The following is a 15,560-nucleotide window of genomic DNA, read 5'->3' as shown; positions in this document are numbered from 1 at the left end:
TGTCATGTGACGTCACGTAGCCATGGCAACATGGTGGTCAAATGATGCCGTGATGTCACGTTGCCATGGCAAAGGCGACAGGAGGTGGCCCGCTTGGCTAAATGTTAGAGAAAAACACACACCCCCCAACTCTCCCTGCGGTCCGAGGGCCCCCCACTCCCTACCTCTCTCTGCCGGTCCGAGAGCCCCCCACTCCCTACCTCTCCCTGCCGGTCCGAGGGCCCCACACTCCCCACCCTCCTCTCTGCCGGTTCGGGGGCCCCCCACTCCCCACCTCTCTCTGCCGGTCCGAGGGCCCCCCACTCCCCAACTCTCCCTGCCGGTCCGAGGGCCCCCCACTCCCCAACTCTCCCTGCCGGTCCGAGGGCCCCCCACTCCCCACCTCTCTCTGCCGGTCGAGGGCCCCCACTCCCCAACTCTCCCTGCCGGTCCGAGGCCCCCCCCTCCCTACCTCTCTCTGCCGGTCCGAGGGCCCCCCACTCCCTACCTCTCTCTGCCGGTCCGAGGGCCCCCCCACTCCCCTTCTCCGGTACTCAGCTCTTCTCAGCATGCACTCCTCCTTCTCCGGTACTCGGCTTTTCTCAGCATGCACTCCTCCTCCGGTACTCGGCTTTTCTCAGCATGCACTCCTCCTTCTCCGGTACTCAGCTCTTCTCAGCATGCACTCCTCCTTCTCCGGTACTCAGCTCTTCTCAGCATGCACTCCTCCTTCTACGGTACTCAGCTCTTCTCAGCATGCACTCCTCCTTCTCCGGTACTCAGCTCTTCTCAGCATGCACTCCTCCTTCTCCGATACTCGGCTCTTCTCAGCATGCACTCCTCCTTCTCCGGTACTCGCCTCTTCTCAGCATGCACTCCTCCTTCTCCGGTACTCGGCTCTTCTCAGCATGCACTCCTCCTTCTCCGGTGCTCAGCTCTTCTCAGCATGCACTCCTCCTTCTCCGGTACTCAGCTCTTCTCAGCATGCACTCCTCCTTCTCCGGTACTCGGCTTTTCTCAGCATGCACTCCTCCTTCTCCGGTACTCGGCTCTTCTCAGCATGCACTCCTCCTTCTCCGGTACTCGGCTCTTCTCAGTATGCACTCCTCCTTCTCCGGTACTCGGCTCTTCTCAGCATGCACTCCTCTTCTCCGGTACTCGGCTCTTCTCAGCATGCACTCCCCCTTCTCCGGTACTCGGCTTTTCTCAGCATGCACTCCTCTTCTCCGGTACTCGGCTCTTCTCAGCATGCACTCCTCCTTCTCCGGTACTCGGCTCTTCTCAGCATGCACTCCTCCTTCTCCGGTACTCGGCTTTTCTCAGCATGCACTCCTCCTTCTCCGGTACTCGGCTCTTCTCACCATGCACTCCTCCTTCTCCGGTACTCGGCTCTTCTCAGCATGCACTCCTCCTTCTCCGGTACTCGGCTCTTCTCAGCATGCACTCCTCCTTCTCCGGTACTCGGCTTTTCTCAGCATGCACTCCTCCTTCTCCGGTACTCGGCTCTTCTCAGCATGCACTCCTCCTTCTCCGGTACTCGGCTTTTCTCAGCATGCACTCCCCCTTCTCCGGTACTCGGCTCTTCTCAGCATGCACTCCCCCTTCTCCGGTACTCGGCTTTTCTCAGCATGCACTCCTCCTTCTCCGGTACTCGGCTCTTCTCAGCATGCACTCCTCCTTCTCCGGTACTCGGCTCTTCTCAGCATGCACTCCTCCTTCTCCGGTACTCGGCTTTTCTCAGCATGCACTCCTCCTTCTCCGGTACTCGGCTTTTCTCAGCATGCACTCCTCCTTCTCCGGTACTCGGCTCTTCTCAGCATGCACTCCTCCTTCTCCGGTACTCGGCTCTTCTCAGCATGCACTCCTCCTTCTCCGGTACTCGGCTCTTCTCAGCATGCACTCCTCCTTCTCCGGTACTCGGCTCTTCTCAGCATGCTCTCCTCCTTCTCCGGTACTCGGCTCTTCTCAGCATGCACTCCTCCTTCTCCGGTACTCGGCTCTTCTCAGCATGCACTCCCCCTTCTCCGGTACTCGGCTTTTCTCAGCATGCACTCCTCCTTCTCCGGTACTCAGCTCTTCTCAGCATGCACTCCTCCTTCTCCGGTACTCGGCTTTTCTCAGCATGCACTCCTCCTTCTCCGGTACTCGGCTCTTCTCAGCATGCTCTCCTCCTTCTCCGGTACTCGGCTCTTCTCAGCATGCACTCCTCCTTCTCCGGTACTCGGCTCTTCTCAGCATGCACTCCACCTTCTCCGGTACTCGGCTCTTCTCAGCATGCTCTCCTCCTTCTCCGGTACTCGGCTCTTCTAAGCATGCACTCCTCCTTCTCCGGTACTCGGCTCTTCTCAGCATGCTCTCCTCCTTCTCCGGTACTCGGCTCTTCTAAGCATGCACTCCTCCTTCTCCGGTACTCGGCTCTTCTCAGCATGCACTCCACCTTCTCCGGTACTCGGCTCTTCTCAGCATGCACTTCTCCTTCTCCGGTACTCGGCTCTTCTCAGCATGCACTCCACCTTCTCCGGTACTCGGCTCTTCTCAGCATGCACTCCTCCTTCTCCGGTACTCGGCTCTTCTCAGCATGCAATCCTCCTTCTCCGGTACTCGGCTCTTCTCAGCATGCTCTCCTCCTTCTCCGGTACTCGGCTCTTCTCAGCATGCACTCCTCCTTCTCCGGTACTCGGCTCTTCTAAGCATGCACTCCTCCTTCTCCGGTACTCGGCTCTTCTCAGCATGCACTCCTCCTTCTCCGGTACTCGGCTCTTCTCAGCATGCACTCCTCCTTCTCCGGTACTCAGCTCTTCTCAGCATGCACTCCTCCTTCTCCGGTACTCGGCTCTTCTCAGCATGCACTCCACCTTCTCCGGTACTCGGCTCTTCTCAGCATGCACTCCTCCTTCTCCGGTACTCAGCTCTTCTCAGCATGCACTCCTCCTTCTCCGGTACTCGGCTCTTCTCAGCATGCACTCCTCCTTCTCCGGTACTCAGCTCTTCTCAGCATGCACTCCTCCTTCTCCGGTACTCGGCTCTTCTCAGCATGCACTCCTTCTTCTCCGGTACTCGGCTCTTCTCAGCATGCACTCCTCCTTCTCCGGTACTCAGCTCTTCTCAGCATGCACTCCTCCTTCTCCGGTACTCGGCTCTTCTCACCATGCACTCCTCCTTCTCCGGTACTCGGCTCTTCTCAGCATGCACTCCTCCTTCTCCGGTACTCGGCTCTTCTCAGCATGCACTCCTCCTTCTCCGGTACTCAGCTCTTATCTGCATGGACTTTCATAAACATAACCCTCATTTTTTCACTGATTAAAGTGCTATCACAATATTCATTGTCTCGCCTACATCCATGCAACAAAATAGATCTAAACTATCATTTACATGTATATGCTGGTATTTATTTACTTACACTTGCAATAAATTAGTTTTTTTACGATGCATAATAAATACTTTAGAAGGGAAAGGTATGCAGGGATATACCACATAAGTAAACATGGAAAGGATGGTGATTCAGGGAGTAATCCGATTGCCAGTTCTTGGCGTCAGGAAGGAATGTATTTTTCCCCTTATGAGATATCATTGGATGATGTGTCACTGGGGCTGTGTGTTTGCCTTCCTCTGGATCAATAAGGAAGTATAGATATAGGATAAAGTATCTGTCGTCTACATTTAGCATAGGTTGAACTTGATGGACGTACCCGGTATGTCTATTTTCAACCTCATCTACTGTAATACTGTGTACCTGTGTACCTGTGCAACTGTGTAACTGTGTAACTGTGTAACTGTGTAACTGTGTAACTGTGTAACTGTGTAACTGTGTAACTGTGTACCTGTGTACCTGTGTAACTATGTAACTCGTGTAACCGTGCAACTGTGTAACTATGTAACTGTGTACCTGTGTAACTGTGTACCTGTGCAACTGTGCAACTGTGTAACTATGTAACTCGTGTAACCGTGTACCTGTGCAACTGTGTAACTATGTAACTGTGTACCTGTGTAACTGTGTACCTGTGCAACTGTGTAACTATGTAACTGTGTACCTGTGTACCTGTGCAACTGTGCAACTGTGTAACTGTGTAACTGTGTAACTGTGTAACTATGTAACTGTGTACCTGTGTACCTGTGTACCTGTGCAACTGTGTAACTATGTAACTGTGTACCTGTGTACCTGTGCAACTGTGCAACTGTGCAACTGTGTAACTGTGTAACTGTGTAACTGTGTACCTGTGCAACTGTGTAACTATGTAACTGTGTACCTGTGTACCTGTGCAACTGTGCAACTGTGCAACTGTGCAACTGTGTAACTATGTAACCGTGTACCTGTGCAACTGTGTAACTATGTAACTGTGTACCTGTGTACCTGTGTACCTGTGCAACTGTGCAACTGTGTAACTATGTAACTCGTGTAACCGTGTACCTGTGCAACTGTGTAACTATGTAACTGTGTACCTGTGTACCTGTGTACCTGTGCAACTGTGTAACTATGTAACCGTGTACCTGTGTACCTGTGCAACTGTGTAACTATGTAACTCGTGTACCTGTGCAACTGTGCAACTGTGTAACTATGTAACTCGTGTACCTGTGCAACTGTGCAACTGTGTAACTATGTAACCGTGTAGCTGTGTACCTGTGCAACTGTGTAACTATGTAACTCGTGTAACCGTGTACCTGTGCAACTGTGCAACTGTGTAACTATGTACCTGTGTACCTGTGCAACTTATGTAACGGTGTAACTTTCATTCCAGTCGGGATGAATACATATTAACCTTGTTGTTCCCTCTGTCCTGGATTAGCAAATAAATGAGCGTTTGTTTTTCGCTCTCCGAACATCTTCCCAGCAATATGTTACATTATGTAACAGTGACACAGTAACAGTGACACAGTAACAGTGACACAGTAACAGTGACACAGTAACGGTGACACAGTAACAGTGACACAGTAACGGTGACACAGTAACAGTGACACAGTAACAGTGACACAGTAGCGGTGACACAGTAACGGTGACACAGTAGCGGTGACACAGTAACAGTGACACAGTAACAGTGACACAGTAACGGTGACACAGTAACAGTGACACAGTAACGGTGACACAGTAACGGTGACACAGTAACGGTGACACAGTAACAGTGACACAGTAACGGTGACACAGTAACAGTGACACAGTAACAGTGACACAGTAACGGTGACACAGTAACAGTGACACAGTAACGGTGACACAGTAACAGTGACACAGTAACGGTGACACAGTAACGGTGACACAGTAACGGTGACACAGTAACGGTGACACAGTAGCGGTGACACAGTAACAGTGACACAGTAACAGTGACACAGTAACAGTGACACAGTAACGGTGACACAGTAACGGTGACACAGTAGCGGTGACACAGTAACAGTGACACAGTAACAGTGACACAGTAACAGTGATACAGTAACAGTGACACAGTAACGGTGACACAGTAACGGTGACACAGTAACGGTGACACAGTAGCGGTGACACAGTAACAGTGACACAGTAACAGTGACACAGTAACAGTGACACAGTAACGGTGACACAGTAACGGTGACACAGTAACGGTGACACAGTAACGGTGACACAGTAGCGGTGACACAGTAGCGGTGACACAGTAACAGTGACACAGTAACAGTGACACAGTAACAGTGACACAGTAACGGTGACACAGTAACTCCTTGTTGTTCAAGATCAATGTAATCTCTGGTAAATGTGTCCCCGGAAACCCCGGCGATGCTACAACGCGTGTGGGAAATGGAAAGGAGATATAACCGTCCCGGCTCACTGGGGTGATTTCATTTGAATGCACCAAATGGTAACAGGTTCATACATGAGAGACGAGCGGATTGTTCCGCAGCGGACCGGCTCCTTTGGTCAGCGGATTTCCGCGGATCAATCTCAAAAAAGGTGGTTTGCGTTTTGCGGATTTTTAAATTATTATTACCAATATACTCAGTGGATCCCGCAGCCCGTGGACTGATTTTGCAGAATCCAATCCGTGGATCATGCAGCCCGTGGACAGAATCCAATCCGTGGATTCTGCAGCCCGAGGACAGAATCCAATCCGTGGATTCTGCAGCCCGGGACAGAATCCCATCCGTGGATTCCGCAGCCCGTGGACATAATCCAATCCGTGGATTCTGCAGCCCGGGACAGAATCCCATCCGTGGATTCCGCAGCCTGTGGACAGAATCCAATCCGTGGATTCTGCAGCCCGGGACAGAATCCCATCCGTGGATTCCGCAGCCTGTGGACATAATCCAATCCGTGGATTCCGCAGCCCGGGACAGAATCCCATCCGTGGATTCCGCCGTCCGTGGACAGAATCCAATCCGTGGATCCCGCAGCCCGTGGACTGATTTTGCAGAATCCAATCCGTGGTTCCCGCAGCCCGTGGACAGAATCCAATCCGTGGATCCCGCAGCCCGTGGACTGATTTTGCAGAATCCAATCCGTGGATCCCGCAGCCCGTTGGCGGCTTTTATTGCTGAATCCGCGGATCGGACTCTACCGATTGGTCAGCGGGTTGTATCCAATGGCGGATTGTGATTAATCCAGCAGATTAAAACCGACCACATCCGTCCACGGATTTTGGGGGTAGACTTGTGATTTAACGATTATGCTCCCAGAGAGGCACCCCGCACATCGCAGCACATGTCACTGTTATGGGTATTATTATTATTGCTTAGATGGCCAAATCCAGTCATCAAGGGCCACCAACAGGTCAGGTTTTAAGGATAATCCCTGCTTCAGCACAGGTGGCTCAATCAGTGGCTCAGTCAACCACCTGTGGAAGCAGGGATATCCTTAAAACCTGACCCGTCCCTTGACGACCGGAGTTGGCCACGCCCTGGCTACCCCCCCCCCGCCCCCCTTTCCGACAGCAGTGAGCCCAGTTGTGATACAATGTAACACACCCAACTTCCCATCACCAACATCATTAATTCGATGGCTATCGAACCTGCGTTCCCCCAGTTGTCTCCAGCTCAGCCCTCCTCCTCCCTCAGAACGACACGCAGTGAATTCCCGTACGGAGAGGCCTCTGCAAATTGGATTTGCTTCCCCGATGATTAATGACACAGCGCAGGTGTGCGATGCACTTGTGCGACCGTTCAGACAATCGGGAGAATTACTTAGTGTGTGCTGAAGAAAATCTGACTGCAAGACTTCAACAGCAAGTTATTAGCGAGGGATCGACGTAATCCAATTTCAGGAGCAGTAATACAATTTCCTCTCTCCGTTCGCGTCCCATATTTCATGTAATAAAACCCCGTTAAGGGTATGTTGCTGTTACATTGTCCGCTAATAATGTTTTAGATAACAGACATCATTGGATATTAGCAATTTGGAATCGGGATTGGCTGCGGCCCTGGATGTGACGCCAGGAAGAGGCACTTAATATTATAGAATAATAATATGTCATGGTTTTCCAAAATACTTTTATAATAGATAACTAGTGGCCTAAAGCAGAGGTTCTGAACTCCTGTCCTCGAGACCCCCCCAGCAGGGTCAGGTTTTAAGGCTATCCCAGCTTCAACTGAGCTACCTGTGCTGAAGCAGGGAGCCACTGATTGAGCCACCTGTGCTGAAGCAGGGATATTCTGAAAACCTGACCTGTTAGGGGGTCTTGAGGACTGGAGGTGAGGACCCCTGAGCTAATGCTTGGAAAAGCCGTAGAAAGACGTAGAGCTTCGCGCTGGACTTTCTACAACTCTGAAGGTATTGTAAGTTAGAGCGGGGTCTCTCTGACTTTTTCAAATCATGGACCACTTTAGCATTAATAATTATTTGGAGGACCACCATTAAAGTCTTTAGGGACTAAAGTCTCTCCCACTGAAATCCCTCTCCTGGCTTCCGATTAAATCCCATATTACTGTACTTACAAAACTCTCCTCACGTTTAAAGCGTTACACTCTTCTGCCCCTCCTTACATCTCAGCCCTAATTTCTCGCTATGCACCATCCAGACTCTTGCGTTCTGCTGAAGGATGTCTTCTTTCTACCCCGTTTGTATCTAAAGCCCTCTCCCGCCTTAAAGCTTTCTCACTGACTGCCCCACACCTCTGGAATGCCCTTCCCCTCAATTCCCGACTAGCACCCTCTCTATCCACCTTTAAGACCCACCTTAAGACACACTTGCTTAAAGAAGCATATGAATAGCACTGAGGATATTCTGAACACATGATACATAAAGCTTGGCCCCCTGCAGACGCACTTACCAGAACTCCCTCCTACTGTCTCTGTACGTTCTCCCTACCTACCAATTAGATTGTAAGCTCCTCGGGGCAGGGACTCCTCTTCCGAAATGTTACTTTTATGTCTAAAGCACTTATTCCCATGATCTGTTATTTATATTATCTGTTATTTATTTGATTACCACGTGTATTACTACTGTGACGCGCTATGTACACTAATGGCGCTATATAAATAAAGATATACAATACAGTACAATAGGAGATAATACATGAAACATGTAGGATATTCACCTTAGCACACACGCAGGATGTCCAATGCTAGGCGTGGTAGTCCATCTGGTTACCCGTGCAAACCCGTTGGTGTCAACCTGCCCGTCACACACCGTAAGGAATCCGGAGAAAAGAAAACGGCCGCGACGTGGCGATGTTACCGCGATGTTACCGCGATCTGTATCTTATGAAGCGTCCGTGCAGGGACATCGGATATCAGACACCACGTTTCGGGGAGGACCCCTGACGAAGGGCGGGCGTGTGTTGGATATCCCATGTCCCGGCACTGACACTAAATAAAATACGGGTCCACCCGCATTGCGGTAACACTGCCCTGCTGCCGCTGTTTTCTTTGCCCCACAATACATGAAACCGCATGGGGACCCCACAGGCGCATGGAGACCCCACAGGCGCATGGAGACCCCACAGGCGCATGGGGACCCCACAGGCGCATGGAGACCCCACAGGCGCATGGGGACCCCACAGGCGCATGGAGACCCCACAGGCGCATGGGGACCCCACAGGCCAGGTGTATGATACATTTTTGCGGCAGTAGGACCTCAGGGTCACAATGCCACCACTTACCACCAGCTGCCCAGGGTGAACCAAAGCTCCTTGCCCCCTGTTCCCATTGCCGATGGAGGCCGAGCCTGGTGTATTACCTGCTCGTGTTTTAGGGCTGAGTTAAGCCGTTTACCATTGTGCTGCGGACATGTGAGATAGGGCAGGATGCATTAACCACCACCGTGCCACAGAGGCCTGCAGCCAAATGCCTTTTATCAACATTGTTGCCTACTACAATGTCAATACGGGTTAAAGAAAGTAACGTTTTAAAGCCAACCTCAGCCCCTCTGGTCCAGACCACTCAGGAGTAACCGTGCCCCCCAAAACTGGAACAGTCTACCGGAGACTCTCACAGCCGCCAGCAGGCTAAGGCTAAGGCCCCGCTCCCAGAGTCAGCGCACCCGCACTGCTGACAGGCGGTGCGCTGACACTACACAGACCGCGATATGCGGTCTGTAGGGAGCGGTATCCGGAGCGGGAGGTGGGCGGTTTGACAGGGAGGGGGGGCGTGGCTTGAGCGGAGGGACCCGCTACTCTCCCCCCCCCTCCCTCCACGGACTCGGGCTGGAGCTGGAAAGTAAGTTTAAACACACACACGCAGGCACTCATTCATACACACACACACACACACACACACGCGCACACACACACACACACAGGCAGGCACTCACGCACTCATACACACACACGCGCGCACACACAGGCAGGCACTCACGCACTCATACACACACACACAGACAGAGGCAGGCACTCACGCACTCGGGCACACACATACACACACAGACAGGCACGCACGCACGCACTCAGACACACACACAGACAGGCACTCACCTGCTTTCACTCCACACTCCTCCCCGCCCCCCGAAGCCTCTCCTCCTCCCGAAGCCTCCCCTCCCCATTGGCTCACAGCCACACACGTCACGCGTCAACACTAGGAAACACCATTCTCTGGTGTCTCCAGCGGCTGACGCGCCACAGCGTGTAATCAGCTGTGCCGCCAGTGGGGACCGGGACCGGCTCGCGAGGATTCCCCTGCTGGTGGGGAACTCGCTACATTGCCGCCCGCGCCAACGAGCGCAGCGGGACCGAGGCCTAAGTTCTTTCATAACTAAAGCTGTCTCACATGTTAATCTGGTCTGTAACTGTTACATACGCCTATAATATATATTATCTGTAACTGTTACATACGCATATAATATATATTATCTGTAACTGTTACATACGCCTATAATATATATTATCTCTAACTGTGCATGCAATGTCTCGTATATAATGTATACCCTGTTCACTTATGTAACTGTATTTGTAACCATGTATTATTTGTCATCTTAACTCTATGCCCAGGACAGACATGAAAACGAGAGGTAACTCTCAATGTATTACTTCCTGGTAGCACATTTTATAAATAAATAAAATAAATAACTGGGTGGATAAGGACTTCTTTAGTTATTGTGTTGGTGCCAGTAATAACCTGCTCTCATGTCCCCGTCAGTCACAGTGCCGTGGGATAGAGTTCTGGCTTACACAAACAAACAAAGATAAACCAGAATATATCAAATACGCATTATGATCTGTGCTACAGTGTAACCCCGACACGACATCCATTAAGGCCTCTTCCAGGGTGGCGCTGGGCGGGCGGGCGCGCTCACGCTCGCCACGATGAGACACATTGCGACAATGTGTGTGGCCAGCGTGAGCGGTCGGGCGCACCTGCTCGGCGCTTAGCCGCGCACGCGACCAAGAGCAACGGAGCGACAGACTGGTGACACGTGACATCACAGCCATGCCTCCGTTGCCTTCCGGTGCCTCCAGCCTGCAGTGCAAGTTTCGCGTGCGTGCCATATGCGCGTGATGTGACGCAGTCACGCGCGCGTGCATGCCGTATAATCGCGGCCGAAAAGGAGCAATCCGTGCTTCGCCCTCCCCACCGCCCCCATTATTTTGGGGGGGGGGATTATAGGAGCAGAACCGTGTTCATTTCAGCTGTGTGGACCCCCGGGGATCCCCCGAGATACTTCCTGGTATTTAAATCCCCCCGCATCCCGCTGGCCAATAGGAAAAGGTGATGGATGACGTCTCCGCTTCCTATTGGACTGCATAATGGTGCAGATTTATAGTGCCATTTTGTTTCCCCTTGCAGGGGAAAGTAACTCCAGAAGTAAGTAACTCGGGAAGCAGGGGGTCCCTGCAGCTGGAATACACATCAGCTCCGGAGACCCCCTGCTTCCCACGCGTGTAAAAGATGGGCAATAAAAACAATAAAAACTCTTCTTTTAAAACCACTTATTTAATCAGCTTTTTGGGCAAATCTGAAAAGAAGCCGCTCCGTCTGGCAACATATATATTACTATTGGGATAATCAGTAAGCCTTAAGCACATATATATACTACTATTGGGATAATCAGTAAGCCTTAAGCACATATAACACGTGTATCTAACAATTGCAGTAGGACAGATGTTTCATAATTTACAAGTAATAGCTTTTGTAGCCTCTTAGCTTAGATCAGGGGCGGCCAAATCCAGTCCTCGAGGGCCACCAATAGGTCAGGTTTTAAGGATATCCCTGCTTCATCACCTGTGCTGAAGCAAGGACTGATTGAACCACCTGTGCTGAAGCAGGGATATCCTGAAAACCTGACCTGTTGGTGGAACTTGTGGAAAGGAGTTGGGTCATTGACTGAGTCTCTGATTGAGCCACCTGTGCTGAAGCAGGGATATCCTGAACACATGACCTGTTGGTGGCCTGTGAGCACTGGAGTTGTACACCCCTGACTTAGATTGTAAGCTCTGCGGGGCAGCGATTTCCTTTCCTACTTAATTCCTTTAATAAATAAAGATATACATACAAAGAGCCACGGTAACCTCAGAAGCTGGCGGTTAGGGGAAGGAGGGGGTGGTTGTTGCTATAAGGAGCGTGGGACGGGGGAGGGGGAGGACAGCCCCCTCTGGGGACACAAGGACTGACATTTCAGTGACAAATGAGAACCCCAGTGGGGGAAATAACCAAATGTCTCTCTTGACCCTGGAGCCTTCTGAACAAACACAAGGGCAGCGTCGCCTTCCTCTCTCCTCTCGTGTGCTTGTTCAGACAGCTCAGCCTGACTGTCGCTTGTCACTGTCACCGAGGCCAGACAGACACACGCCAAGAGCTTGGGCATGTGGACAACTTCCCACTGGGGACGGCGTAGCTTTAGGCGCGGAGTCAATGTCTGGGGAACACCCATCTCTGCCCGTCGGAGCACCAGCTTATTGTGAAGAGCAGTCTTATTGGGTGAACCTGGTCCGTGTTATCCCGATGTACGGCTCGGCTATCGCAGGCGTGACCTTGGGCAAGTCGCTTTGGGCCCATGTCCTCTAAGTGGCGCTGAGCTGGCTTAGACCACATGGCCCTTTATCTCACTCTTGGTCAGGCACCACGGTTAGATAGCAAGCTCAGTGAGACAGGGTCTGCAAGCTCGGTGAGACAGGGTCTGCAAGCTCGGTGAGACAGGGTCTGCAAGCTCAGTGAGACAGGGTCTGCAAGCTCGGTGAGACAGGGTCTGCAAGCTCGGTGAGACAGGGTCTGCAAGCTCGGTGAGACAGGGTCTGCAAGCTCGGTGAGACAGGGTCTGCAAGCTCAGTGAGACAGGGTCTGCAAGCTCGGTGAGACAGGGTCTGCAAGCTCAGTGAGACAGGGTCTGCAAGCTCGGTGAGACAGGGTCTGCAAGCTCGGTGAGACAGGGTCTGCAAGTTCAGTGAGACAGGGTCTGCAAGTTCAGTGAGACAGGGTCTGCAAGCTCAGTGAGACAGGGTCTGCAAGCTCAGTGAGACAGGGTCTGCAAGTTCAGTGAGACAGGGTCTGCAAGCTCAGTGAGACAGGGTCTGCAAGTTCAGTGAGACAGGGTCTGCAAGCTCGGTGAGACAGGGTCTGCAAGCTCGGTGAGACAGGGTCTGCAAGCTCGGTGAGACAGGGTCTGCAAGCTCGGTGAGACAGGTTCTGCAAGCTCGGTGAGACAGGGTCTGCAAGCTCGGTGAGACAGGTTCTGCAAGCTCGGTGAGACAGGGTCTGCAAGCTCGGTGAGACAGGGTCTGCAAGCTCGGTGAGACAGGGTCTGCAAGCTCGGTGAGACAGGGTCTGCAAGCTCGGTGAGACAGGGTCTGCAAGCTCGGTGAGACAGGGTCTGCAAGCTCGGTGAGACAGGGTCTGCAAGCTCGGTGAGACAGGGTCTGCAAGCTCGGTGAGACAGGGTCTGCAAGCTCGGTGAGACAGGCTCTGCAAGCTCGGTGAGACAGGGTCTGCAAGCTCGGTGAGACAGGGTCTGCAAGCTCGGTGAGACAGGGTCTGCAAGCTCGGTGAGACAGGGTCTGCAAGCTCGGTGAGACAGGGTCTGCAAGCTCGGTGAGACAGGGTCTGCAAGCTCGGTGAGACAGGGTCTGCAAGCTCGGTGAGACAGGGTCTGCAAGCTCGGTGAGACAGGGTCTGCAAGCTCGGTGAGACAGGGTCTGCAAGCTCAGTGAGACAGGGTCTGCATGTTCAGTGAGACAGGGTCTGCAAGCTCGGTGAGACAGGGTCTGCATGTTCAGTGAGACGGTCTGCAAGCTCAGTGAGACAGGGTCTGCAAGCTCGGTGAGACGGTCTGCAAGTTCAATGAGACAGGGTCTGCAAGCTCTGTGAGACAGGGTCTGCAAGCTCAGTGAGACAGGGTCTGCAAGCTCAGTGAGACAGGGTCTGCTAGCTCTGTGAGACAGGGTCTGCAAGCTCTGTGAGACAGGGTCTGCAAGCTCGGTGAGACAGGGTCTGCAAGCTCGGTGAGACGGTCTGCAAGCTCAGTGAGACAGGGTCTGCAAGTTCAGTGAGACAGGGTCTGCAAGTTCAGTGAGACAGGGTCTGCAAGCTCAGTGAGACAGGGTCTGCAAGCTCAGTGAGACAGGGTCTGCAAGCTCAGTGAGACAGGGTCAGCAAGCTCAGTGAGACAGGGTCTGCAAGTTCAGTGAGACAGGGTCTGCAAGCTCAGTGAGACAGGGTCTGCAAGTTCAGTGAGACAGGGTCTGCAAGCTCAGTGAGACAGGGTCTGCAAGTTCAGTGAGACAGGGTCTGCAAGTTCGGTGAGACAGGGTCTGCAAGCTCGGTGAGACAGGGTCTGCAAGCTCGGTGAGACAGGGTCTGCAAGCTCGGTGAGACAGGGTCTGCAAGCTCGGTGAGACAGGGTCTGCAAGCTCGGTGAGACAGGGTCTGCAAGCTCGGTGAGACAGGGTCTGCAAGCTCGGTGAGACAGGGTCTGCAAGCTCGGTGAGACAGGGTCTGCAAGCTCGGTGAGACAGGGTCTGCAAGCTCGGTGAGACAGGGTCTGCAAGCTCGGTGAGACAGGCTCTGCAAGCTCGGTGAGACAGGGTCTGCAAGCTCGGTGAGACAGGGTCTGCAAGCTCGGTGAGACAGGGTCTGCAAGCTCGGTGAGACAGGGTCTGCAAGCTCGGTGAGACAGGGTCTGCATGTTCGGTGAGACAGGGTCTGCAAGCTCGGTGAGACAGGGTCTGCAAGCTCGGTGAGACAGGGTCTGCAAGCTCGGTGAGACAGGGTCTGCAAGCTCGGTGAGACAGGGTCTGCAAGCTCGGTGAGACAGGGTCTGCAAGCTCGGTGAGACAGGGTCTGCAAGCTCGGTGAGACAGGGTCTGCAAGCTCGGTGAGACAGGGTCTGCAAGCTCGGTGAGACAGGGTCTGCAAGCTCGGTGAGACAGGGTCTGCAAGCTCAGTGAGACAGGGTCTGCAAGCTCGGTGAGACAGGGTCTGCATGTTCAGTGAGACGGTCTGCAAGCTCAGTGAGACAGGGTCTGCAAGCTCGGTGAGACGGTCTGCAAGTTCAGTGAGACAGGGTCTGCAAGCTCTGTGAGACAGGGTCTGCATGTTCAGTGAGACAGGGTCTGCAAGCTCGGTGAGACGGTCTGCAAGCTCGGTGAGACGGTCTGCAAGCTCAGTGAGACAGGGTCTGCAAGCTCAGTGAGACAGGGTCTGCAAGCTCAGTGAGACAGGGTCTGCTAGCTCTGTGAGACAGGGTCTGCAAGCTCTGTGAGACAGGGTCTGCAAGCTCTGTGAGACAGGGTCTGCTAAATTCTATGTACAGTTCTGTATAAGAAACAACGTATCATACTATTACGGAGGTTTGAGGAATATTTGCCCTTTGTGCCAGGGCCAAATATCTATAAATACCCCTCTTTACTGCAGAAATCCCCCCTCCCCCCCCCCCAGAAGCCTAAATGAGTTTAATTTACATAATTTCAGTATCTGGTCCCCCGTGTCCTGCTCTTTTTGTGTGTGTCTATTTTAATGTTAGAATTGATGATTGTCCTAATCTCTAGTTTATGAGGTTACCATGGTAACCTTTACACTGCGCTGGGCTCTGGGGAGAGCCCCATTTTATCCTCCCGGACACTTAATATTTCAACCGCTTACATTTCCTGAACGGAGCGTCAGCATTGGGAAGGCACAAGAAGAGATCTCAAAGTAAAAATGCGGGGACATGGCGTTTAGCGAGGACCATGGAGTCTGGCACTCCAGGCGCCCCCCTGACAGTGATT

This window comes from Ascaphus truei, chromosome 13 (assembly GCF_040206685.1).
Source record: "Ascaphus truei isolate aAscTru1 chromosome 13, aAscTru1.hap1, whole genome shotgun sequence".
NCBI lineage: Eukaryota > Metazoa > Chordata > Amphibia > Anura > Ascaphidae > Ascaphus > Ascaphus truei.
Note: the sequence above shows the minus strand (reverse complement) of the source record.